This window comes from Phascolarctos cinereus, unplaced genomic scaffold (assembly GCF_003287225.1).
Source record: "Phascolarctos cinereus isolate Bilbo 61053 unplaced genomic scaffold, phaCin_HiC Scaffold_5;HRSCAF=322, whole genome shotgun sequence".
Taxonomy (NCBI): domain Eukaryota; kingdom Metazoa; phylum Chordata; class Mammalia; order Diprotodontia; family Phascolarctidae; genus Phascolarctos; species Phascolarctos cinereus.
Genome location: NW_027555958.1, coordinates 266,742,107 through 266,767,744, shown reverse-complemented (window position 1 = coordinate 266,767,744; position 25,638 = coordinate 266,742,107). Strand labels below are relative to the sequence as shown.

Genomic DNA, 25,638 nt, shown 5'->3' with positions numbered 1-25,638 from the left:
ATCATTTCTTAAGGAACAATAAATGGTGTTCCATTACATTCATATACCACAACTTATTTAGCCATTCCCCAATTGATGGGCATCCCCTCAATTTCCAATTCTTAGCCACTACAAAAAGAGCTGCTATAAATATTTTTTGTACATGCAGATCCTTTTCCCTTTTTTTTATGATCTCTTTGGGATACAGACCTAGTAATGGTATTGCTGGATCAATGTACAGTTTTATAGCCCTTTGGGCATAGTTCCAAATTGCTCTCCAGAATGGTTGAATCAGTTTTCAACTCCACCAACAATGCATTTGTGTTCCAATTTTCCCACATCTTCTCCAACATTTATCATTTTCCTGTTTTGTCATGTTGGCCAATCTGATAGGTGTGATGTGGTACCTCAGAGTTGTTTTGTTTTGCATGTCTCTAATCAGTCACTTAGGACTCTTAAGGACATTTTCAGCGTTGTGGGATCCTGACAAATCTCACATTTACAACAGCCTACTGGACGTTTTCACCCAGATATGTCTCCTAGCAACTCAAATTCATTCTAAAAAAATGAACTCATCATGATTCACCTTCCTTTTACCCTTCCTTTTAACGTCTCCATTTTTGTTAATAGTGTTTGTGTGCGCACTCTCACTTTCTCTCTCCCTCCCTCTCTCCTCTCCCCTCCTCCTCCCCCCCTCCCCCAGGTTTCATTAAAATCTTAGTCATCTTTGGTCTTATCACTCTCTCACACTTCCTACATTCAATCAATTGCTGAGTCCTGTTGACTTTACCTCAAGAATCTATTCCTGCTATCCTCTCTCCCATTTGTTCCCCTAGAGGTATCATTACTGTTAATGCCTCTTAACTTCTGTCTTCCCCTTTCCATTTTATCATTTATATTGATACCTGAATAATCTTCCTAATTTATAGCACTTATTTCACTTCTTTTTAATGTAAGTTTACTGGCCTTCAGTTGTCCACCAAATAAAGTCCAAATTCCTTAACACTTTTAAGCAGTTTAGACTGGTATTCAAGTTCCTCCTTAACCTAGCTCCCATCTACTGTTTCAGCTCACTACGTTCTTTCACACATTCTCAGTTTCAGCTACACTAGATTAGCTTTTCCTTGGTATCTTCCCATATCCTAGTGCCTCCAGGGTTTTGCTTACAACATCTCCTTGCCTGGAATACATTCACCACCCTTACCTTCAGCCCCACCATGTCTATCTGTTGAAATCCTTCCCGTCCCTGGAGATCTGTCTTGGAGACATCTCCTCTAGGAAGCCTTTTATGATTTATTCCTAGCTAGAAGTGATCTCTTTTGCCTCGAATCTCTCATAGCACTTTAATTCTGCTATGTATTCATTACATTCTAATTTTTATTATAGTTAGGTATGACTTTATCTTACCTCTCTACCACTAGATTTTAAAATCCTTAAGTGCAAAGACTGTATCTAATTAAGACATCTGTGTATCTCTAGTACCTTGCATACCCTGCACACAATAAATATTTAATAAATTTGTTGAATTAAATTTTATTTAGGGATCCTATGAGGAACATGATAGTTTTCTTCCCACTGTTACCCTAAGGATCCAAAATGGTTGGGAGGTAGAGTAGAATTCACATTCTTCAGATTTATTCTTGCAGATACTTTAGTTGAAAATTAGCCTAGAGCAGCTAGGTGGCACAGTGGATAGAGCACCGGCCCTGAGGTCAGGAGGACCTGAGTTCAAATGTGACCTCAGACCAAGCACTTGTCACTTACTAGCTGTGTGACCCTGGGCAAGTCACTTAACCCCAATTACCTTTAAATAAACAAACAAATAAATAAATAAATGAACGAATGAATGAAGAAATAAATAAATAAATAGGTAAGCAAGCAAGCAAATAAATAAATGAATGAATGAATGAATAAGCAAACAAGCGAGCAAGCAAGCCTAACCCTGGAATGTAATCTCTGGAAGTGTCTTTGGTCTCATTGGTTCTAACCTGTATGATATGGTACTCTGTATTTCCTCCCCCTTCCCCCCCAATCCCCAATTGCTTCAGAGTTCTGGTTATTGACCAAGTTGTCCTAAGAACTCAAAGATTCTGTATGCTAAGCTGTGGAGGACTCTTTGACCTTAGGTAACATTTGACTCATGCCACACTCCCTTTGTTTTCTCTTCATCGTTTCTGCCTAGATAGTTTCTGTCCATTTTCTAGATCAAGTCCCATCTCCACCCTGAAAGCCTTCCCAGATTATTCTAACAAGTTGTGAAATTATTCCTTTTCTCTTATAGCACTTGTCCATATCACTTCTTTGAAAATTTATCCTTTACTAATTTGAAATTTTTCTGGTATTGTTATTGAATGAACTCTTAAAACTGTTTAACTTTTAATGAATATGTTTTATTTTTTTCTCCCCATTATATCATCAGCTCTTTCAGAATAAAGAGACACATATCCTTTGTTTTTCTGCAGTTCCTTGTAGAATTATTATTTTTATTACATTAAGCACTTAGAAAACATTTGCTGAGTAGTTTCTATCTGCCTTTTGTTTCCTCTTTTCCCCTTCTCTACATCTCCCTACTTTTTAATTCATTCTCTGATGAAGGGGTCCCTCCTCTGTAAAACCACTTTCTCTACATGTGCTCTTGACCATATCCTGTAGGTCCATTGACAACAGCAAAAAAAAAAAAAGGGAGCTGGACATGATGGAGTAAACGTTAAAGGAAAAGGAAAAGAGATTCTTACCATATTTCATATTATTCCTTTTCATGCTGTCCAGCTAAACTGTCCTACTAGTTATTCTCTAAACCATCATTCCAGGTACATTTTCTACCTTTGCATAGGCTGTCCTTCATACCTAGAATGTATTCCTTCCTGTTGTCCCCCACTGTTACTCTTTCTCTTTCTAAATTACTTTGTATTTAACTGTATGTGTACATCACAGAATAACAATATCAGAATTGAAAGGTACCTCAGGTGCTATTTGATCAACATTCTCCTATACAAACGTATCTAATAAATTTGATGGCCTTTAGTAAGGGAGAAACCCAATAATTCCTGGAACTGACCATTCAACTTTTGTTGTATTCCCCAAGTAGAATGTAAATTCTTGTGGTCAGGGACTTGTTATTGGTTTTGTTTCTTTGTGCATCTCCCAAATCTGGCATAGGACCTTACCTATAATAGATACTTAATTTATGTTTATCAAATTGAATGGATGGTAAGGAGCTACAGGAAATTTTTGAAGGGGAAGATATGATGAAAACAGTGCATATGAGAGATTATCTTGATAGTAATATGCAGAAATTGAGTGTTGGAGAGACTGAAGGCAGAGGAATATCTGTGAGGCTGTTGTAATAGTCCAGGCATGAAATTATAGCAAAGGATAGGGCCAGAGAAACTATAGAGGAAAAGTTGGCAGAAAGTGGTGACTAATTTGGTATGGGGATCAAAGGAGATAACCACAGAGTGAATGAATAAAAAGAACTTATGAAGCACTTATTGTTTGCCTAAGCACTGTGAATACAAATGAAAAAGCAAGAAAGTTTCTTCCCTCAGAGGGCTTATATTATAAAAGTGGGAGACAATACACATAGAGAAGGGTTCAGCTTCAGAGCAATTCTTAGGGCCTGGTGGCCTGGCAATTCTTAGGATACAGGATTCAGATGGCAAGATTCCGAGGTCCTTAGATTCAGTGTCAGTTTTGATGGCAAGGTTGGGAGGTTTGGGGGGGCATAATAGTAGAGAACGTGGCAAAGCTTGGCTATCTAGAGAGTATGGTGACAGTATTGATGACAAAGTCCAGGTTTCCAGAGGACACAGAAGCAGAGGAGATAGAAAGACCAGGCAGTGAGAAAGGGGACCTCTGTGAACAAGATGTTGCATTCTTAACTACCTTCTCATTTAGGTTGGTTCACCATAGCCTGGACCCATTCTACATGCCTGTAAGCAGCCATGTATTCTTTATCTTTATGACTTGGGAGCCATGTGCAGCATCTTTAAAAAATTGACTGTGCATTGGAGCATAAACACCTCACCAAAAATGAAGAAAGGCAGAAATACTAAACATATTGTTTAGTAATGATAATGCAATATAAATTTTCCTGAATAAAAAGTTTTTGAACAAAGAATTAAAAATTAATTGGAGACAGAACAACTAAATCCTAAAAAACAAGTTATAGAAACACTTTAAATAAAAAGTTTGTTACGAAAAACTATGTGGATCTTTTCCCTTTTTTCTTCTTTTTGTTTCACTTTTATTCTTAAATGTCTCCAAGATGATTTTGCTTATTCTTAGCTGGGTCTCTTGCCAAGCTTTCTTTCAAATTATTTTACCTTGGGGGCACCTACGTGGCACAATTGATAGAGCACCAGCCCTGGAGTCAGGAGGACCTGAGTTCAAATCTGGCCTCAGACACATAACACTCGCTAGCTGTGTGACCATGGGTAAGTCACTTAACCCCCTTGCCTAGCCAAAAAAATTAATTAAATTTAAAAAAGAAAAATAAAATTATTTTACCCTCCCTACTTTATGAGACAATACTGCTTAGAATCATTTCATTATGTTTCTTCAGGAGATGCGGCAGTTGCCTGAAAGATGGAAAGAATTTGATATTCCATTGTACTTATTGTTGGTGATTGTTGAAAAAATTTTAATTTAGCAGTTTGGCAAAGTAAAATGCTACCTTAAATGTATTCTAACAAGACCTTTACCATCCGTATCTCAAAATCATTCAAAATTCTTTGAGAAATATAACAATTGAAAAAATCTTTTACAGTTATCTTCTGATCATAAACCCTGGGCAAAGCGTAAAGGAGAGAAATACAAGTTTGACAGAAATGTTTGCTGTTGTGATAGAAGAGATACAGTGCAGAGTTTAAGTTGAAGAGAGACTCTGTGGATAGTAGGTCTGCTAGATGCTCTTATTGTAAATGACATTTTGCCTGGGCATCACATCTCAGAACAGAGACTCTTGGAAGGGATCTTTAATCACTCAAAAGAGTTTTACCTGACCATCTACAATGGAAAAATCAAGTGGGTAATGATTGTTCATTGCCTAGAGTGCTGTTGAATAGAGAGCTTACAGGGATTTTATTTCAGTAGGTATATCTAGAACAGACAGTCCAAATGGACAGCAAATTGGGCACAGAACTAAACAGGAATAGTAGAGTGGTGTTGTGTCAGAAATTGCAATGCCTCCTTAGTCACCCCCAGCTTATTTTGGGGAAAAAAGCCTGTATTTTTTTTCCATTTTTAAAACAAATTCTTAATGATATCTTTTATTTTTATATCACTTACACTTCTGAATATATTGTTCCCCTCCTTTTTGGGGAGAGCCATCCCTTATAACAAAGAATAAAAAAGAGGGGGAAAACCAGTCTAATAAAATCAACCCTATATATCACTCATTTCTGGAGGAGAAACCATTCTGTCTCTCAAGACCCATCAGGAAACTAACTGAGAACTGCAGTCATATAAGTAGCAGCAGTAGGATGCCAGTGGCAGGACAACATAAGAGTCACTAGACCAAGTCAGCTAGACTTAGCGATGGAGATACTGGACTAAGTGAGAGCCACAGCTAAAGAATAGTAAGGGACAGAGACACCATGTGGAAGAGGAAGCAAGATCTTGCCCTTCATTGGTATTCATGAGTGCTTTCATGCTTTTAGCCATCATCTGAACCACTGAAGTCTTGGGAACATACTCTGGGAGTTTAATCCACTCTTCTTTGGACTTGGGATGTTGGTAAATCAGTGAGACCAAACTCACATAGTTCAGTATATCTTGGGTTATCCTAGACTACTTGGCCAGGCTTCAAGCCATCCACCCCAACGTGGTCTTCACCTTCCCTTTCTTCACCCTTCGCTTCATATACTTGTTGCTCTGAGAACTGTAATCAAGTCAGTACTACTGTTGGTTCAGGAAAAGATATGTCATTAGGTTCTCACATGTTGCACTCACGATTCCTTGTCATTTCCCTGTTCCTCTAAATGCGTTGTCTCCCACATTAGAATGTAAGCTCCTCAAAGAAAGGAGACACCAGTCCTTAGTATAGTACTTGGCACATAATAAGCTCTCAATTAGGGCCATTCATTCATTATTCATTATTAATGCCATTTTACAGATGGAATTGAACTCAAATGTGTCTTATGCCTGGTCACAAAGCTAGCAAATGTCAGAGCTGCGACTTGAATTCCTGACTGCAGAGCTATATTGTTATCACTATACCATGGTTCTTTTCACTTGAAATAATTAATGAACAAGATAGTGTAAAAAAAAAAAAGCACTGAACCATGAGATACAAACTTGGGAATAAGATCATACATATTATTAAGGCATTGTTTATATAATAGATAAATGCAAAAGATATTAGAGAAGATCAGTGTAAGCTGGAATCATTAGGGAAGGCTTCATGGAGGAAGGTCTTGAACTGGAACTTAAGGGTTGGAAGTATATTGGTTCTCTGCCCAGATAGAGAGGAATAGAAAGGGACCACTGAGATGAAATGATTGGAAATAAGCCGTTATTTTGGAGTGGAGAGAGGGAGAGAGAGAGAGGAACTGTCATAGGGAGGTGATAGGGGGCCAACAAAAGAAATACAAGAAGGAAGTGATAGAAAGATACAGTTTTATGCCACATTTGGGATTCTAGACTTATTTTAAGCTTCTGTTAAAGTGGTTTTGGGGGTTTACATTTTATTTTATCTTCTGTGAATGAATTTGGTGGTTGGGCTTTTGCAGAATTGTTATATGATTCCTTAAAAAAAACCTCTGATGTCTCTCAATATCAGTCAATTAACAAGCATTTATCAAGCTCCTATTATGTACCAAACATTGTGCTAGGCACTGAGAATAAAAAGATAAAAGCAAAAATAGGCTATACCCACTACATTCCAGCTGAGGGAGATGCCGTGTATGTATATAGTTATGTAAAAAATAGATATAATGTAATTTAGGAGATGAAGGCCCCAGCAGTTGGGTGGTCCAGGAAGCAGTTCGTATAAGACAGTGGCACTTGAGCTGAACCTTGAAGAATATTAGAGATTCAAAGAAATGGAGGTGAGGAGGGAATGCATTCCAGTCATGGGAGGCATCCAGTGCAAAGGCTTGCGCCTTTGGATAATGGATGAATGGAAGATGGAGTGCCATTCATGTATGTGGAACATCAAGGTGGTCAGTTTGGACCAGTGTATTCATGCAAGAAGGCTGGAAAAATAGGTTGGGGCCAGGTTATAAAGGGGTTTTAATATTTTACTGTAGAGTTATATAGGCAGCCACTGGAATTTATGAGTAGGAGAATGACATTGTCCAATTTGTGCTATAGGGAATTCAATTTAGAAGCAATGTGAAAGATAGCTTAGAGAGGAGAGAGACTTGAAGTGGAGAGACCAACTGGGGCCATTGCAGTAGTCTAGATGAAGGGTGATGAAGACTTGAAACTAGGGTAGTGGCTGTGTGAATGGGGAAATGGGGATAGTAGGTAGAAACAAGATTTGGCACTGCAGTATATGTGTAATGAGTGAGAGTAATGCTGAAGTTGTGTTCCTAAGTGATTGTAAGGATGGTGGTAGCAGAAATAGGGAAACTCAGAAAGGAGATAAGCTTAAGGTAAATGATAATATGAGTTCAGTTTTTTTATATCTTGAGTTTAAGATATCTTTGAGACATCCAGTTCAGAATATCCTCTCTTCCTTAAGAGACAGAAGCTGGGATGTAAAACTAAAATGTTTGGATCGAGTATGAATATTCTTATATAGTAATTATTCACATTCCCAAGCAGTATTGAAACTTCAATAAGTAATTCAGAAGATAGGGTTGGTTTTGCCACATTAGTATTATGATGAGAAAAAGAATTTTATTCTTAGAAACATTGAGAGCTCTGATTTGGTTTTTAACAATACCTTTAGGACATGGTTTTGGGAATTAATGTATTGAATGCTGAAACATTGTTGGGGAGGTATATTACTTATTTTTGGTTGCTGTTTTTCCCCCATTTCCTCACTCTTTTTAACACCAACCTACCATAGTTTTCCAAACTAATTTTCTTATTGTATGGGGGGAAAGGGAGTTGTGTATACATGAGACTTTAGCTGTGTTTCCTGACATCAGCCATCTTACGTGTCAGTTCCCAAGACAAGCTTCTTTATCCCTACCCTGACAAAAATTTACCAGGATGCATATATTGCAGCTTTTTTGGGGGGTGGGGGAAGCAGAGGGATAGCCATTGCCTCAGTCATTAATAGCAAGTGAAATAAAAATGTAATCCCTGTTTCAAAAGAGATGGAGGAGCAGCATTAACATGATCTCCTGCATATTCCGGAATCTAGTTAATAATCAAACTGCTTCCTGAAACCTCCTTTGGCTATGTTTTAGAAATCTGGTCAGTGTCAGTTCGCTGCTGACATAGTGCAGAGTAGCAGGCAGCACGTTGGGATTGTGGGTGAGGGGAGTGACAGAGTATGGTGCTACTCTTTATGGATGATGCATTCCCTCATCCTATTTTTTATTCAGTCAATAATACAAGTATATCCAAGTAAGGGTTAATATCTCCCAGTAAAAGCAACCATCCACTCTTGCTTCTGAGGGGGAAAGAGAAGCAAGCAATTTTTCTCCATCCCCAACCCCCTTCCTCAAGCCCCAGGAGGCAGAGAATGGGGGAGTAGTGGGAGGGGCCAGCCGTGTAATTGCATTCATGGAAATTAGCCTGAGAGAAGCTGAGCTGTGCACAAGTAACGGTTAGGGTCACAGCTCCATGCATATACATCTCTATGGTACAGGCCAGCGTTCTCCTCCAGGACCAACTCCCTTTCCACTAGCAGTTTTTGTTCATCTTTCATTTCATCTGGACGCCCTTTTTCCTTTTTCTGCTGTGCTGGCACACACATGCTGTCTTTCCTCCATCTCTTGCTCCATCTAGTGCTGTGGAAGCACCCAGGAGACTGGAACTGCTATACAAATCTGCTATGGGCTCTGAAGAGAGAAGCAACAATCTGCTGGTGATTTAATGTTGCAGCCCAGGGCTTGCAAGGACACTAGGGCAGCAGGAGAGGGGACTCACCTTGGGTAAGAGGTTGGGTGGTGGATGTGTACATATGTGCTCACAATACATAGAACGTATGTATTGTGCTTTGCTGCCTGCCTCTTCTGTCTTGAAGCCACCGGCATTTGCTGATCAGTGCAGTGTGTCTATCTCGCCGTATGTCTGCCTCTTCTCCGGCTCTGGTTCTCTCTTCTCAGCATTTTTTCATTGGCTGCTTTAGCTAGTGTTGTTTAAGCATTCAGTGCAGTGTTTCTAGGCCTATGATTTAGGAACAAGCTAATATCTGATTTCAGTGGTCCTGAACTCTGTGTGTGTGTGTGTGTGTGTGTGTGTGTGTGTGTGTAGAAGGGGGAGGTGGGTAAAGAGCAGTTATGACAGGAAGCAAAAAGGTAAATTAATGTGTTATTTTTTCCTGGAGTTTTCTTCCACCTACTAAGGTCCATGGGACGCTGTCTCTTTATTCCCCTTCCCAGAGATAAACAGAGAGAAGGAATTGGAATAATAACACATCTGGTTCTATCATAGGTATCTGTTCTCATTACAAGACTAAGGCAAAACATTTCTGAGATTTACTTTATAATGAAGATGTGGTCCTTTACTTAAGGGCCAGTGTACTAGCTGATTTCAGGGAGGGGGCCACAAGGAAGAGAACTGACTCAGTAAATACTGGTAAGCCTCTATTTTATGGTGTGAAGGGGCGTGCTAACATAGCTGCTCAGACTGACAGTGATTATGTGCACTCCTCTGATTTTAGGGACTGGACACTGCAGCCATACTATGGTAGGGATGCTTCTGTCAGATCCCATTTGACTTTGTCTGTGGAGAGGGGAACAGTAGAAGCTGCAGTGAATGGAGAGCATTCTCTATTAGCAAAGAAGAAGGAAGACAAAGCTGAACTGAGGATTAGGTACTCTTTATTACCAGTTAACAGATATGTCCTAGCTTTTTCCAAGGATTTAGAATTGTGCTTTTTTTTCCCCTTTGAGGCCAGTGGCAGAAGATGGCTTTTCTTGATTCAGCCTGCTAAATTTGACTTCAGTTCCTATTGTGTCCTTTAAATACAACATTTGGGCTCCCTGTCTTGAAGGATGAGTGTCATGAAAGGGACTGTTGTGAATTCTATCAATGCGAGGTAGTTATCAGTAGGTCTTAAAGGTTAGGGCCTGAAAATGAGTTTGACAGCCATGAACCTTTATTGATGCTCACTCGTTTCTCTAAATCATCTTTTAGAATAAGATTCTATAACTAAGCTTCTGTTACTTCAACATCTGACCAGCTTTCCTTAGGATAAGTGATTTAAGTGTAAAACTATTTAGACTAGTGGAGAATCCTAGGATTTGTTAGATGAAGTGTGATTCAACTTTAATCTCTCTTTAAGGGGAAATTAGCAGTGCCCAAATTATGACTTCATGTACCACTATACAATAAGTTTACTATACTCCTTGAAGAGAAGTTTAGTTGGAAATAAAGGTGGAATTTTTGGTTTAATACTGGATTTACATGATGCTTCTAAGTTTTAGGAATCAGCAAGGTTTAGTGGCTAGAGAACCTGCCTCAGGGTCAAGAAGACAATGTCCTGTATACCTCTAAGATTAGAAGTTGCAGGACAGTTCAGCATTGGTAGAGGGAGTTTCCCCATTTCAAGTTCACTATACTAAGGAAATCATAGACCCAGACTAAAATAAAAGATTCACTTAGTTGTAAGGAAATAAGAGGTTTGTTCTTAAAATACACAATATCTTCACTGTAACAGAGAAAAGTGGGGATTTTTTTCATGCAAATAATAGAAACCATAAGAAATTGTGGAATATACTGAGGACAGCCTTGCTAGTTTTCAAGGGTGAATACATATGCCAGATTTATAGTAAAAATGCTGATTTAATTTGTTTTACTCTTACAATGAAGGTTGTAAGATAATGCAATCCTTAAACATCTACTTCCATGTGTGGGGAAAGTCATAGGGACTTCACAAGTCACTTAGTTCTTCCTACTCTCTCACTTTATAAATGAAGAAACTGAGGAGGCCCAGAAGTGTGATTTGCCCAAAGTCATACAAATGATAAGTTCTAGAGCTAGGATTTGAACCCTGGTCTTCTGACTCCAAATCCATGCTTCTTTCCACTGCATTTTTCTGCTTCCCTCAGTTCAAAATTTCCTAGAATGGAAATGAGACAAATACTTAGGAAAGCAGGTTACTGCTATCAAATGTTAGGAATAATTACACTTACTTTGGTTAAGACATTCATATAGTAGGAAGAACTCACTGTTTCTCTCCAATCTATCCTCCATGCAACTGCCCAGATGATATTATTAAAACATAAGTTTGACAGTCCTTTGTTCAAGAAGCTCCAAAGGCTCCCTATTGCCTGTAGGATCAAATACAAATTACTCTGTTAGGCATTTAAAGCCTTTCATAATCTCTCTGAAGCCAGCCTGTACAGACGTAACATATTACTCCCCTTCACATATTCTACTGTCCAGCCAAACTGACCACCGCATTCCATTTCTCTCTCTGAGCCTTTGTTTGGGCTGTCCTACTTGCCTGGAATTTACTCTCTCCTCTAATCCACCTCTTAGAATCCCTAGCTTCCGTTAAAGCTCAATTTCAGTTCCACTTCCTAAATGAGGCCTTTTCTGACCTTCACCTGTTAGTAACATCTTAACCACATCTGAAATAACCTTGTAGTTATTTTGTATAGATTTATATGTGTGTATATATTATTTTCCTTGATGCAGTATTAACTCTCTAAGGGCAAAGGTCTATTTTATTTTTGTTGTGTCTCCTCAACACCTAATGCAGTACCTGACACATAATAGTTGCTTAATTACATGCTTGTTGATTGATTGTTACTGATTCAAGGTGGGTTTTTATTTGAAAACTTATACATGGTGTCTTTTCCGTAAAAGCCTCTGCTACCAACTTATCAAGTCACCCAAAACAATAACTTTTATAGATGCCAAAGTTTCTCTATAGCTTTCTAAATTCAGTTTTCTTAAAAGCATAAACTAAAAAAGAACTCTTTATCTATTTTTATGTTGTATTTCTGGTCTTTTGAAAGTCTCATCTTGCTAGAAAGACACTGATTCTTTACTAAACTCGACAGATTTTTTCTTTTTTCTTTTTTTTGGGGGGTTGGGCAGTGGGGGTTAGACAGATTTTTAAAAACTTGATACTGTATAGTTTTAGTACATTTCCAGCAATTATCTCATTGGTGCTATGATGTAAGATGTACAGGTTCTTATTTTTACAATTTTTTACCCTCATCTTCACTACTACATCCTTTAGTACTAAGTATTACTTTCTTTCAGAATAGTTTACTAAGCTTTGTAGACTATACAATTTTTTTAATGTCTCTTATACTTTAAGTTGGGGCATTCTCCTTTCTAGATCCCTTAAATCTTGAATTTATTTTTTTTCTAATCTAAAGGAAATTATTGCATAAGTCTTATACTCAGGCTGAAAGAAAACAATCAGTATAGAATGTCAAGAAGGTCCAGGGTACATGACCATAAATTAGTTGATTTCAGGCAGGTAAAAACCTTGCATAAAAGATGGAATGTCTTGTGTCAGAGAGGATTCAAATGAATTCTGTGTCATATGGTAGAGATAAGAGTTCTGAATCAAGGGAGAGAAGCTGCTGTAGTCCTTGATAGAGTAACATCTCCAAAGATTTCAGCTAGAGGGATATCAGGAGATCTGGCATTTCATGCCTTGTATTCTTTGATCTCTGTGGTCAGCACTATCAGGCTTCTTGGGCCTTTTACCTTATCTTTCACTTTATGCCTACATAGTCACTTCTTTCTCCTTTTACTTGTAAATCAGCACCATGATGGTAAGAATAGCATCCTAATTTAACTTCCATGACTGCCTGCTTTTACTGAGTCTCTCCAGCTTCCATAACCTTTTTACATGCCTCATAGTCCATTTTCAGGTCCTTTTGGGTAACATTCTCCTGTCCATATCCTCCAGTTCTTGAAGCTCTTACCCTGCAGACTTCTCATATCAGAAAGATGAAAAGTTTTTTGTCAAATCTTGTTTATTCTCCATTTGTCTTTTTTTTTAATGATTTTTTTTTAAAGGCAATTGGGGTTAAATGACTTGCGCAGGGTCACACAGCTAGTAAGTGTCAAGTGTTTGGTCGGAGGCTGGATTTGAACTCAGGTACTCCTGACTTCGGGGCCTGTGCTCTATCCACTGCACTACCTAGTTTGCCCTTCTCCATTTGTCTTAATGATCTTTAGAAACCTTTGTCATTATATTTGATCTCTGAATTTGCTTTTCTTTCAAATTTGCTGAGTACAAAAAAGTCTCCAATAACTTTCCATACGCATATATATTTTTACATACATATGCTATCTATTCATACACACACATATACACATCTCTGCTTTATTCTGCCCTATACTTCAATTAATAGTCTGAAAGTTGTTTTTTAATTCTATTTTTAGACATTTTAATTTATGATTTATTTATTAGCATTCTTTGCTTTTTAAATCTTGAGTTCGAAATTCTTTTCCTCCTACCCCCTACCCTACTCACTGAGAAGGCAAGTAATATATCAGTTATACATGTGAAATCATGTAAAACATATTTCCATATCAACCATATTTTTTAAAAACAAGAAAAATAAAGTGAGAAAATTACACTTCAGTTTGCAGTCAGAGTTCATCAGTTCTGTCTGTAGAGGTGACTAGCATGTTTTTTTCATCATGAGTCCTTTAAAATTGTCTTAGATCATTGTATTGATCAGAGTAGCCAAGTCTTTCACAGTTGATCATCATACAGCATTGCTGTTACTGTGCACAATGATCTACTGGTTCTTCTTACTTCACTTTGCATCAGTTCATATAGTTCATATTGACACATTTTTCTGAAACCACCCCCCTTGTCACAATAGTACTCCATCACAATTATATGCCACCACTTGTTCAGCCATTCCCAGTTGATGAGCATTCCCTTGATTTCCAGTTCGTAGCTAACACAAAGAGAGCTTTTATAATATTATTATACATATATATAGGTCCTTTTCCTTTTTATTTGATCTCTTTTGGGTATAGACCTCATAGTGGTATTGCTGAGTCCAAGAGTATACACAGTTTTATAGCCTTTTGGGCCTAGTTCCAAATAATTCTCCAGAATGGCTGGACCAGTGTCCTACTCCACTAGCAGTTCATTAGTGTACCTATTTTTCCCTCATCCCTTCCATCATTTGTCATTTCTGATAGGTGTGAAATGGTACCTCAGAGTTGTCTTAATTTGCATTTTTCTAATCAATACTGATTTAGGGCATTTTTTTCATATTACTATAGAGAGCTTTGATTTATTCAGAAAACTGCCTTTTTATATTACTATACCATATATTACTTGAGGAATGGCTCTTATTTTTATAAATTTGACTTGGTTCTGTATTCAGTATATATTTGAGGAATGAGGAATTTAGAAAAACTTGCTATAAAATTTTTTATATTACTTCATTGTCTGTGGTACCTTTTAGCTATAGTGTAGTTTCCCTGATTATCTCTTTTAATTAACTCTGTTTTTGCTTTTGCTTTTTTCTTAGATGATGATTGCTACTCCTGTCTTTTTAACTTCAACTGAAACATGTTAGATTCTGCTCTAGCCGTTTATTTTAATTAACTCTGTATGTCTTTCTGTTTCAAGTGTGTGTCATACACATCATATTGTTAGATTATGGTTTCTAATGCATTCTATCTGCTTCCATTTTAAGAGTGAAAAGATCACATTCACATTCACAGTTTTGATTCCTAACTGTATATTTCGCTCCATCCCATTTTCTTCTATTTCTTCCTCTCTCTCTCTCTTTTTATCTGTCTCTCCTCTTTTTGCTTCTAACACTGCCTTAATCTGCCCTTTCCTTTATTCTCTTTTCTTATCTTTCCTCCTTGGATAAGTTACATTTCTATATATAACTGTGTGTGTGTATATATGTGTGTATTATTCCCTCTTTGAGCCAATTCCAGTGAGTCTGAGGTTCAAGTATTGCCTGCTAGCTGCCTCCCCCTATTTTCCCTTCTATTGTAAAAGTGCTTCCTTGAATGCCTCTCTTTTATATGAGAGAAATTTCCTTACTCTACCTCTCCCTTTCCCCTTCTCCCAGTGCATCATCTTTCTCACTTATTCATCGTTCCAACATAATCAATACACCCATGCCCTCTATGTAAACTCCTTTGAACTAATAATTAGAAAGTTCTAAGGAATTATACATATCATCTTCCTAGATAGGAAGGTAAACAGTTTAACTTTATTGAGTCCCTCATGATTACTCTTTTATATTTACCTTTTTATGCTTCTCTTGGACCTTGTGTTCAAATGTCAAATTTTCTGTTCAGCTCTGTTCTCTTCGTCAGCAATACTTGAAAGCCTCTATTTCATTAAATATCCTTTTTTTTCCTCTGAAGGATTAAACTCAATTTTGCTGGTAGGTGATTTTTGGTTACAATCCTATCTCCTTTGCCTTCCAGAATATCATATTCCAGTCCCTTCACTCCTTTAATGGAGAAGCCACTAAATGTTGAGTAATCCTGACTGTGGCTTCATGATATTTGAATTGGTTTTTTTCTGGCTGCTTGAAGTATTTTCTCTTTGACTGGGAAGCTCTGGAATTTGGCTATAATATTGATGGGAGTTTTCATTTTAAGGATCTCTTGCAAGAGGTGATCAGTAGATTCTTTCAATTTCTATTTTACTTTTTGAATTTAAGATGTCAAGGCAGTTTTCCTTGATAATTTCTTGAAATATGCTATTTAAGCTCTTTTTTTAAATCATAGCCTTCAAATAGTTTAATAATTCTTAAATTATTTCTCCTTGACCTATTTTCCAGGTCAGTTGTTTTTCCCACAAGATATTTCACATTTTCGTCTATTTTTTTTCATTCTTTTGACTTTGTTTTATTGTTTCTTAATGTCTCATGGAGTCATTAGCTTTTGCTTACCCAATTCTAAATTTTAAGGAATTATTTTCCTCAGTGAGCTTTTGTACATCAATTTCCATTTGGCCAATTCTACTTTTTAAGGAGTTCTTCTCTTCAGTGATTGTTTTGTTCCTCTTTTTCACCATTTGGTCAATTCTGTTTTTTAAGATGTTATTTTCTTTGGTATTTTTGTGCCTTTTTTTTTTTAACCCAAGCTGTCAATTTGCTTTTCATTATGTCTTGTGTCACTTTCACCACTCATCTCTTTCTTTAGCTCTTCTAGGAATTCTTTTTGGGTTTAGGTCCAATTAGCATTTTTATTTGAGACTTTTTTGGGCTGCTGTTTTCACATTGTTGTGTTCTGAGTTAATGTCTTGGTCTCCCCTGCCACCATAGTCAGTTCCTTTTTTTTTTGTTGTTGTTGTTTGCTCATTTTTCTAGTCTATTTTTTTGACTTTGAACTTTATGTTAAAGTTTGGCTCTGCTTATCTGGAGTGGGAAGGCACTGACCAAAGCTTCAGGCTTTTTTTGTGCTGCTATTTTCAGAGCTAGTTCTGGGGGTCTGCAGTTTTTTGTGCTTCCACAGTGGAATGATCCTAAGAGAGGTGTGGTCATTGCTCTTCTGATCTGTGCTCTGGTCTTTACACGGGAAACGTCCCCTGACGCCACAAGTGGTAGTGCTCCTCTTTGCTTTGATACTGTGACCAAGGCTTTTGGTCCCTTGTGACCAACCACAAGCACTCCTTTCCACCCCAGAACTGTAATCCAGAACTCTATATGGGCAGTAGAGTTGCTAATCAGATAATTTGTATAAGATAATTACTCTTTTTAGCTGTTCCTAAACAGTTTTGCTTTTTAAAGTCATATCATACTCAGGTGTAGACCAATCTTTCTTATGAACTACTCAGTTACTAATAACTATCTTAGACATACATTTTACATTTTATATACATATAAAAGGTAAACAATCTGACCATATTGAGTCCCTTGTCTTTGGTACCTTATATTTCTCTTGGCTCTTATGTGTTAAATCTTCTGTTAGGTTTAGGTAGGTTTTTAAATAAAGTCCTGAAAAGTCTGAGTAAAGATAGTTTTTTTAAAAATAGTATTTTTTCAATTATATGTAAAGACAATTTTAATATTTTTTTTGAAAATTTTGAATTCTAAATTTTTTTCCTCCCCCCAAAGGGTAAATAGGTTATATATATTTAATCGTGTAAAACATATTTCCACATTAGTCATGCTGTGAAAGAAGAAACAGAACAAAAGGGGGAAAAAAAACAAAAAAAGTAAAAATAGTGTGCTTTGATCTGTGTACAGACTCCATTAGTTCTTTTTCTGGATGTATGTAGCATTTTCCCTCATGAGTCCTTTGGAATTATCTTGGATCATTGTATTACTGAAAAGAGCTAAATCATTTATAGTTGATCATCATACAATATTGCTGTTATTATGTACAGTGTTCTCCTAGTTCTGCTCACCTCATTTTGCATCAGTTCGTGTATGTCTTTCCAGGTTTTTCTGAGATCCACCTGCTCATTATTTCTTATAGCACAATAGCATTACATTACATTCATATACCACAATTTGTTCAGCCCTTCCCCATACATGGGTATCCCCTCAATTTCCAGTTCTTTGCTACCACAAAAAAATAGCTGCTATAAATATTTTTGTACATGCTCTTTTCCCTTTTTTATGATCTCTTTGGGATACAAATGTAGTAGTGATATTGCTTGAGTCAAAGGGTATGCACAGTTCGGTTCCCCTTTGTGCACAGTTCCAAATCCTCTCCAGAATGGTGGATCAGTTCACAGCTCCACCAACAATGCGTTAGTGTCCCAATTTTCCCAATCCTCTCCAACATTTACCATTTTTCTTTTCTGTCATATGAGCCAATCTGATAGATGTGAGGTGGTACCTCAGAGTTGTTTTAATTTGCATTTCTCTAATCAATAGTGATTTAGAGCATTTTTTATATGACTATAGATTTGATTTCTCTATCTGAAAACCGTGGAGGTATTAAAGTTGTGTGTAGGGGAATGTAGGGAAGATTGAGTTGGGTGGCTGCCCCTAATCCACCATCTTGGCTCCACCCTGAAGACTTTTGTTTTTTATCCTTCATCTTTTAATTCTAAAAATGTTGACATCTCAGTTACACAGATACTCACCCCAGTCCCCTGTTCATCAAAATATCTAATAAATTCTGAGACTTTATTTTAGAAATCCAGTGAGGAAATGTTGCCTGTAGTGTAAATGAGCCTTAAAATTTGCCTACTACCTTCTCCACTACAAACATTGAGAGAAAATAAATTGTGTTTGCTTTTAATGTCCAATAGTCTTTAGCCACTGCTCTTTTAATAACTCAGGAAGCATGTGATTTTTTTTTTATAGTACTGGGTAACAACCTTGGGCAATCAGTTTTGTAGTCTGTCTTCCCTCCCACTTTGTAAAAGTTTTACCACTTTTGCTTCACAAGCTTTTTTCTCCATTGCATCATTTTTGTAAGGTTCTTGTGTATATTTCTCTGAATCTACTTAGTTTACTTTCAGATTATCTCTTGAAAGTATCTTTCATTACTTTTTTTGTTGCTTTGTTCAGTTATTTTTCAGTCATGTCTGGCTCTTCATGACCCCGTTTGGAGTTTTCTTGGTAAAGATAGTGCAGTGGTTTGGTATTTCCTTCTCTAGCTCATTTTACAGATGAGGAAACTGAGGCAAGCAGAGTTAAATGACTTGCCCAGGGTCACAGAGCTAGTAAGTGTCTGAGGTCATATTTGAACTGGAGTCTTTCTGACTCCAGACCCAGCATTCTCCTCACTGGGCCACCTAGCTGCCCCCTCCTTTTTCAAAGCTACTTCTCTTTATCTCATGATATTATTTGGGTTTGAGATGAGATAGTTGAAGTTTTTAACCTAATGTGAATGATGTAGCAATGACAGAGGGGAGGAGATTGAGGAAAATAACTGAATTTCAGGGTGGAAGGCACTGCCATACCCATTTAGTCCAACTCATACCAAAAGGAATCATCCACTATAACTTACCCAGTAAGTAGCCTTTAATAAAAAGGAATGCACTACTTTCCAAGGTAGCTTGATCAACTCTAATTATTAGGAAGTTATTTCTGACACCTAACCTAAATATGTCTTTTTATACCATTCCAATTGCCATATGAGGTCTGGTCAAAAGCTACTGCCCAAGAAAGATTCTAGACTATGTTGTTTTTAATTTCTGGGGTTGTGTTCTAAGCACAAATACATGAAAAAAAGCTTCATGTTTTCTAATAGTCATAGAAATGCAAATTAAGGCCTAAAGAACTTATACATCCTCTGGAATTGTAGACATACCAAAAAATGATGAAATTTACTATTGGGGAGCTGTAAGCATTCTAATACATTGCTGGTGGAACTGTAGGTTGCAATGAACATTTTGCAGCATGATATAGTAATTTGAAATGTCACAAAACCTAACATATCTTTTAACCCATCGATTCTACTACTGAAAGGGGGTAATTTGTATTTTTGGAGGAGAGAAGGATGGGTTGTACTTAAAGATTACTTCCTTGGCCTTGGTGGTGGTCAGAGATTACAGTTAAACGATTTTGAATAGATAGAGCATTTCTATGTTTGGGAGAAAAGGAATAGACATCTATGTCAGAGCTATCCTCACAATTCTATATCCAACCTTTTCTTTACCTTACCATTCAGTCTCTAATTACAGCCTCATTTCCTCCCATTGAAATCCCATTTTTTCCTAGTGAAACCAATAAAGGATGTATGTATGTATGTGTGTATGTATTTATGTATCCCAATAAGTTCAACTGTGAATGAAGAAAGAGGGGGAAAGAAGAATGAGGTTATGGTTGTGGTATAAAAAAGCAAAGGTACTTGTCTTCAGCGTCTTAACTGAAGCAACATATAGTGGCTTGAAGGAGAATTATCAAGGTCCTAAATTTACCTGTTACTCACAACCCTTAATTTTTATGTTGATAAAAGGGTTTCTCTTGTCTTAGCCCCCATTCTGGCCAGCAGCCCAATGTGTTTAGATTGAGTAGGATCTGCATTCATAACTGGCTTTTCAATTTGATATAAAATGGTATTATCTAGGTGGGTTGCACTTATCTGTGGCCTAAACAGAAGTTTCATCTCTCCACTTAGGATGAGAATAATCATCCTGTTTGTTTATCCCTTTGCACAGAAAGATGATGCTGTCCCTTTAAGGGACATCCTTTTTATGCAGTAGATTGAACACATTTCAGCTTTGCGTTTCTGGGGACTGTTAAAATCTGCAAAGCAACATTTAAATAAAATTTTAGAAGCTTCTCTTGTTGGGCTTTTCTATTCAAAGCACGGTACAATGGTCCCTTGTTGCTTCAATCTCCTTCATTAAATTGGAACCCTGGAAAGGAGTGGAGAGGAGGCTGATATTAAAATGGCCCCCATGAACTCTTATCAAGAAACCTGGTAATCAGCCTTTAGCAGAAACTAATTCCTCAGGCCTGGCTTACCTGGGCCCTTTCCTACTCCCTGACAGTGCTTGGGTGGGTGGTTGGGGAGAAGAGGGTCTTGAGTGTAATGGTGGCTGTTTTCTCTAGTGTGTTCATTTGTATTAGGACCAAGGGACAGAAATCGTGAAGAAAACTTGCTGTTTTCTGCAGTTACTGTTCTTTAAGGCTAAGACTGTAGTAGATTCCTGATTGATAAGTGTGATTGAAACATGGGGTCCTGAGGATTGGAGGGCAGGGTCAAGTTGGTTATTCCCTTGCCATCTGGTTCAGGGTAACCATTCATGTACAGTTAACCCTGATGACTGTCTAGTCCTTGATACTAGTGTGTATGCTGTCTTCTTACAGTTTATTAGAATAATACACAGACACAAATACACACATATACACTCACATTTTATATGTGCAGTACATTGTGTGTGTGTGTGTGTGTGTGTGTGTGTATATATATATATATATATACATATATATATACACATATATATATATATATATATGCGTGTAAATATAATAATAGCTAACATTATGTGCCAGGCACTGTGTGAAGTACTTTACAATTATTACCTCATTTGTAAGCTAGAAAGTATCAGATAACTGGATTTGAACTGAGGGTCTTCATCCAGGCCCTGCACCCTATCTCATACACTACCTAGCTGTCCCTAAATGTATGTATGTATGTATGTGTGTGTGTGTGTGTGTGTATGTATGTATGTATGTATATACATAATTACACTATTATATATTATTATATATAAATTTTAGTATATGTAAATTTCAAATAATAGTACTGTATAAAAATTGAGTGGAATATCCATATTCACCTTTACTATTTTGAATCACTTAAATTTTTTAAATGTATTTTGTTTTTATATCATTATCACTTCTGAATTGTTCCCTACTTCCTCCCCTGCCTAGTGGCCAAGACTTGGTAGCAAAGAATTTTAAAAGATTTTTTTTAAAAAGCAGTTCAGCAAAACTAACCAACAAGACAAGTGAGCTTTACTGTATGTCCTCTATTTCATACCCGTAGTCTTTTACCTCTGCAGAGGGGAGAAAGGGCTTTTTCTCAATTCTTTGCTGAAGCCTAAGAGCTTGATGAGCTTGGGGGTGAATAACATCTGACTGTAGTACTGCAGGTTTCATGACTGCCTCATGCTGAAAGTTTATTGATGCCTTTGTTTTACAATCACAGTCACTCCCCTTCCCCCAACCCTAAACAGATCCTTCCCTAATAACAAAGTAGTGTTAAGCAGAGCCAACTAGCATGGCAACTGCCTTGACAAGCAGTTTTCTATACCCATAGTGCTCCACTTGCCTACTATGGCAAGTGCTTGAGGTGCCTCCTTATGTCTCCTCCCTGGACAAGGCTGCACATTAAAGTTGTTCATTTTTTGTTTATATTATAGCCATTGCTTATGTTTGGATTCTGCTTAATTCATTCTGAATAATTTTATATAAATATTCCTATTCCTCCAATTTCTTAATATTTGACATAGACTATAGTTTGTTCACCATTCCCCATTTTGTTTCTGGTTTATGTCTGTCACAAAAAGAGTACTACTTTGAATATTTTGGTGTAAAGGAAACCTTTTTTTCCTGGCTTTGGCCTCTTTGGATTATATATTCTGTAGTAGTATTTCTGGGTTGTAGGGTATTTAGTGTCATTTCTCACATATGGATAGATCAAGTGAGGAGTGATTGAAAGAAGAGGAAAAAGTATGCTACTGGAAAGTTTCTGTATGCTCCCTGCGTTAGAACAAAATTCTCCTAAGAGGGAGAAAAGTAGAATCAATGACTGAATTTTATTCGTATTTATTTTTAGTGATAAAAAAGAAGCATGGTTTTAGTATAGAGACAGCCTGCCTCAGAGTCAAGAAGACTTTAGCCTCTGCCACATATTGGCATTTAACTTTGAGCAATCCAGGCACCTCTCAGATACAACAAATTGTAGAAGACTTGGATTAGTAGAATTTTACTCTTTGGGAATTTCCTATACACCAGTGGAATCACAAGTCTGGACCTCCCCCCTTCCACCCCTTCCCTCACTGATTTCTGCCTGCTTTGTTAAAGCAAAATTGTAGCCTGAGAAATCATCTACTTTAACTAGAACCCAAAATAATCTTCTAAACATTAACTACATGTTGTCATTGAACTTCAGCTTGAAAACTTTTGGTGATAGGGAACTTGTTCTCTACTAAGGCAGCTGACTTGGTCAGCTCCTTACGTCAAACTGATACCTACTTTTCAACAATTTCCATCCATTGCTCCAAGTTCCTCTGGGACCAAACAAAACAAACCTAATCCCTTTGCCCCACCTAAGAGTCCTTCAAATACTCCCAGCTAACCCTCTTTTCACTTCATGTCTTTTTTCCATGCTTTGTTGTCGTTCAGTGGTTTTCAGTCGTGTCCAACTCTTCCCAACCTCATTTGGGGTTTTCTTGGCAGACACAGAGTGATTTGCCATTTCCTTCTCCAGATCATTTTACAGATGAGGAAACTAAGGCAAACAGGGTTAAGTGACTTGCCCAGGGTCACATAGCTGGTAGGTGTCTGAGGTCATGTTTGAACTCAGATGTGTTGTCCTAACTCCAAGCCTGGCACTCTATCCACTTGTGCCATCTAGCTGCCCCATTTTTCTTGTTAATCATGCCCAGTTTCTTCCATAAATTCTCACCATCCTGGTTGCCCTCCTTTGGATGTATTTGACGTGCCAGTATCCTTTCTGAAAAGTAACACTTAGAACTAACTGTACCACAGTAATATAGATAAGGTCTGATTCTGGCATAGTTGAACAGGGTACATTTCTTTGTACTTTGTGCTCTGCTTTTATTATCATGTTTGAAAATTCATACTTTGCACACAGGAGGAGCCCTGAGCTCTTCAAGGTTTTTATCTCTTATTTTACAGGATTGTTGTGAGTTTGATTGTCTGGTTTCAAAGCCCATACCAGATTAAAATAACAAATTAGACATAGGGCTACTTATGGGCTGTAGGAAACAATACTTGATAGCTCTAAGAATTAATATCTGGGGCCATTTAGTGTGGAATGTATATATTTCATTAGGCCCTGAGAGGAACATTTTATTATAATACAGTGTAATAATTTATGCTTGTAATGATGCCTCAATACCATCAAAGGGTGCAAATTTGGAGTCAAAGGAAGCCTGGGTTCAAGTGCTGCCACCACCAACTTGCTTGCTCTGTGACCTTGGACAAATCATTCAGCTTCTCTGAGACATTTCAGATCTGTAAAATGATTATACATATGGTGAAGCTCAAATTAAGTAATGCACATAGGGTGTTTTGTAGAACTTAAAGTGGTATATAAATGTGAGCTTGCATCATAGGATGACATTAGCTTTTTCAGCTATGATGTTAGAGTATTGACTCATGTTGAAGCTTTCTACGTCACATAAACAGTTGTTTAGCCATGACTATTCCATTCTGGATCTGTGCAGTTAGTTTTTTGAACTGAAGTATTAGACAAGTTTCTTTATCCAATTTAATTTGGTGGGAACATTGCTACTTGGGTTATATAAATGTGGAATAAAAAGGGGTTGGAAATAATGCAGTATCAGAAGGGAAATAGATCAAAATGATCACAAAATCTCAGGGTTAAAGAAGACTTAAGATACCACCTAGTCCAACTTGGACTTGAGCAGCAATCCTTTTTACAACGTATCTAACAAATGATTATCTAGACTTTGCTTAAATACCTCCCAAGAAGGAAAAACTTCCATCTCTGCCTGCAGGGAACTCTATCCCACTTATACTTCACTCTAATTGTTATCAAATTTTACCTTGAATCAAGCCTAAGTCTGCCTGTCTGCAATTTACATACACCTAGTCACTGAAGATACCTTTTTAAAAAATGCACGAAGAGAACAGAAGGAAGATCAGAAAGAAGCACATGTATCATCACCAGAAAAACTCTAGTATTAAAAAGCTGTTCCTTAGTCTCAGGAAAAAGTTTGGAGTTATTGAAAAGCACTGCAAACTTTCTCAAATGTAATGCAGTTCCATTTCTTCTTTTAATGTGTTTTTATTGGGGCATCTAGGTGGCACAGTAGATAGAGCACCGGTCTTGGAGTCAGGAGGACCTGAGTTCAAATGCAGCCTCAGACATATAACACTTACTAGCTGTGTGACCCTGGGCAAGTCACTTAACCCCATTGCCCAGCCACCCAAAAATGTTTTTATTGATGTCTTCTCTTTCTTACATCATCATAGTTATCCCTTGTATTGCCCTTCGTCCTCCCAGAGAGCCATTCCATATAAAAAGGTTTAAAAAAAATTTTTTTTTTTTTAGGCAGTTGGGGTTAAGTTGCCCAGTGTCACACAGCTAGTAAGTGTCAAGTGTTTGGTCTGAGACCAGATTTGAACTCAGATCCTCCTGACTTCAGGGCCAGTGCTCTATCCACTGCGCCACCTAGCTGCCCCTAAAGTATTCTTTTTTTTTTTCAGATGTGGGAAGTTTATTCAGCTCCTCATTTTAAAGAGATAGTATAAATTTGCAAGTTGTTTTGAAATAGAAGGGAAAAGTGAGAAGAATTTAAACTATCCTCCCCCCTTCAAAAAAAATTGTTCTGAATGCAAACACAAAGATTTTCAAGTTTTTAAAAACTGCTTTGTCCTATAAGTGAGACATATAACACAACATTTTTACAGCAGGCCAGCATATAACTTCTAGTCCATTTTAAAGTCACTATATTTCATAGAATACAGTGTTTATAAAGAACAAAGAAGGAAAATTTTATAGCTAGCTCTAGAGCTGGGACAGAAAGAAAAATTCAGGTGAATTTCCTTGAACTTGGAGATCACAGGTTCAAAGATTTAGAGTTGGAAGAGACCCAATAGGACAACTAGGTCAATCTTCACATTTTACAGATGAAGAAACTGAGGCCTAGGGAAGTACAGTGATCTTGGGTAAGGTCACTCAAGCGGTAAACAGACATTCAAACTCAAATCCTTCGAATCTAAATCGATTTTTCACTAAGATGTCAAGATTTTACAGCGTACTATGTTGATTGTGGTGTTTGTTTTTTTATTTCAAATATCTAGAATGTGAAATAGCCTATTTCTCTTTGGTTATATTTATTTACTCTTTTTTTTTAAAAAATCTGTTCAGAAATGCAAGGGCCTGAGTTTAAATCCTTTCTCAGAAACTCACTAGCTGTGTGACTCTGGGCAAGTCACT

General features: G+C 37.3%; 1 protein-coding gene across 7 annotated transcripts in view; it reads left to right on the top strand.

Annotated features, from left to right (window-relative positions):
* The window catches only part of CYTH1 (cytohesin 1), a 202,947-nt gene that overhangs the window by 101,099 nt on the left and 76,210 nt on the right, over nt 1-25,638 (top strand). The window contains exon 1 of one of the 7 annotated variants that reach the window (XM_078155827.1): nt 8,923-9,032. The exons of the other annotated variants lie outside the window; for them this stretch is intronic. The gene's annotated coding sequence lies outside the window, so the exon portion shown is untranslated. Of the gene's footprint in view, nt 1-8,922; nt 9,033-25,638 lie in introns of those variants that run through there. 7 annotated transcript variants of the gene reach the window in all.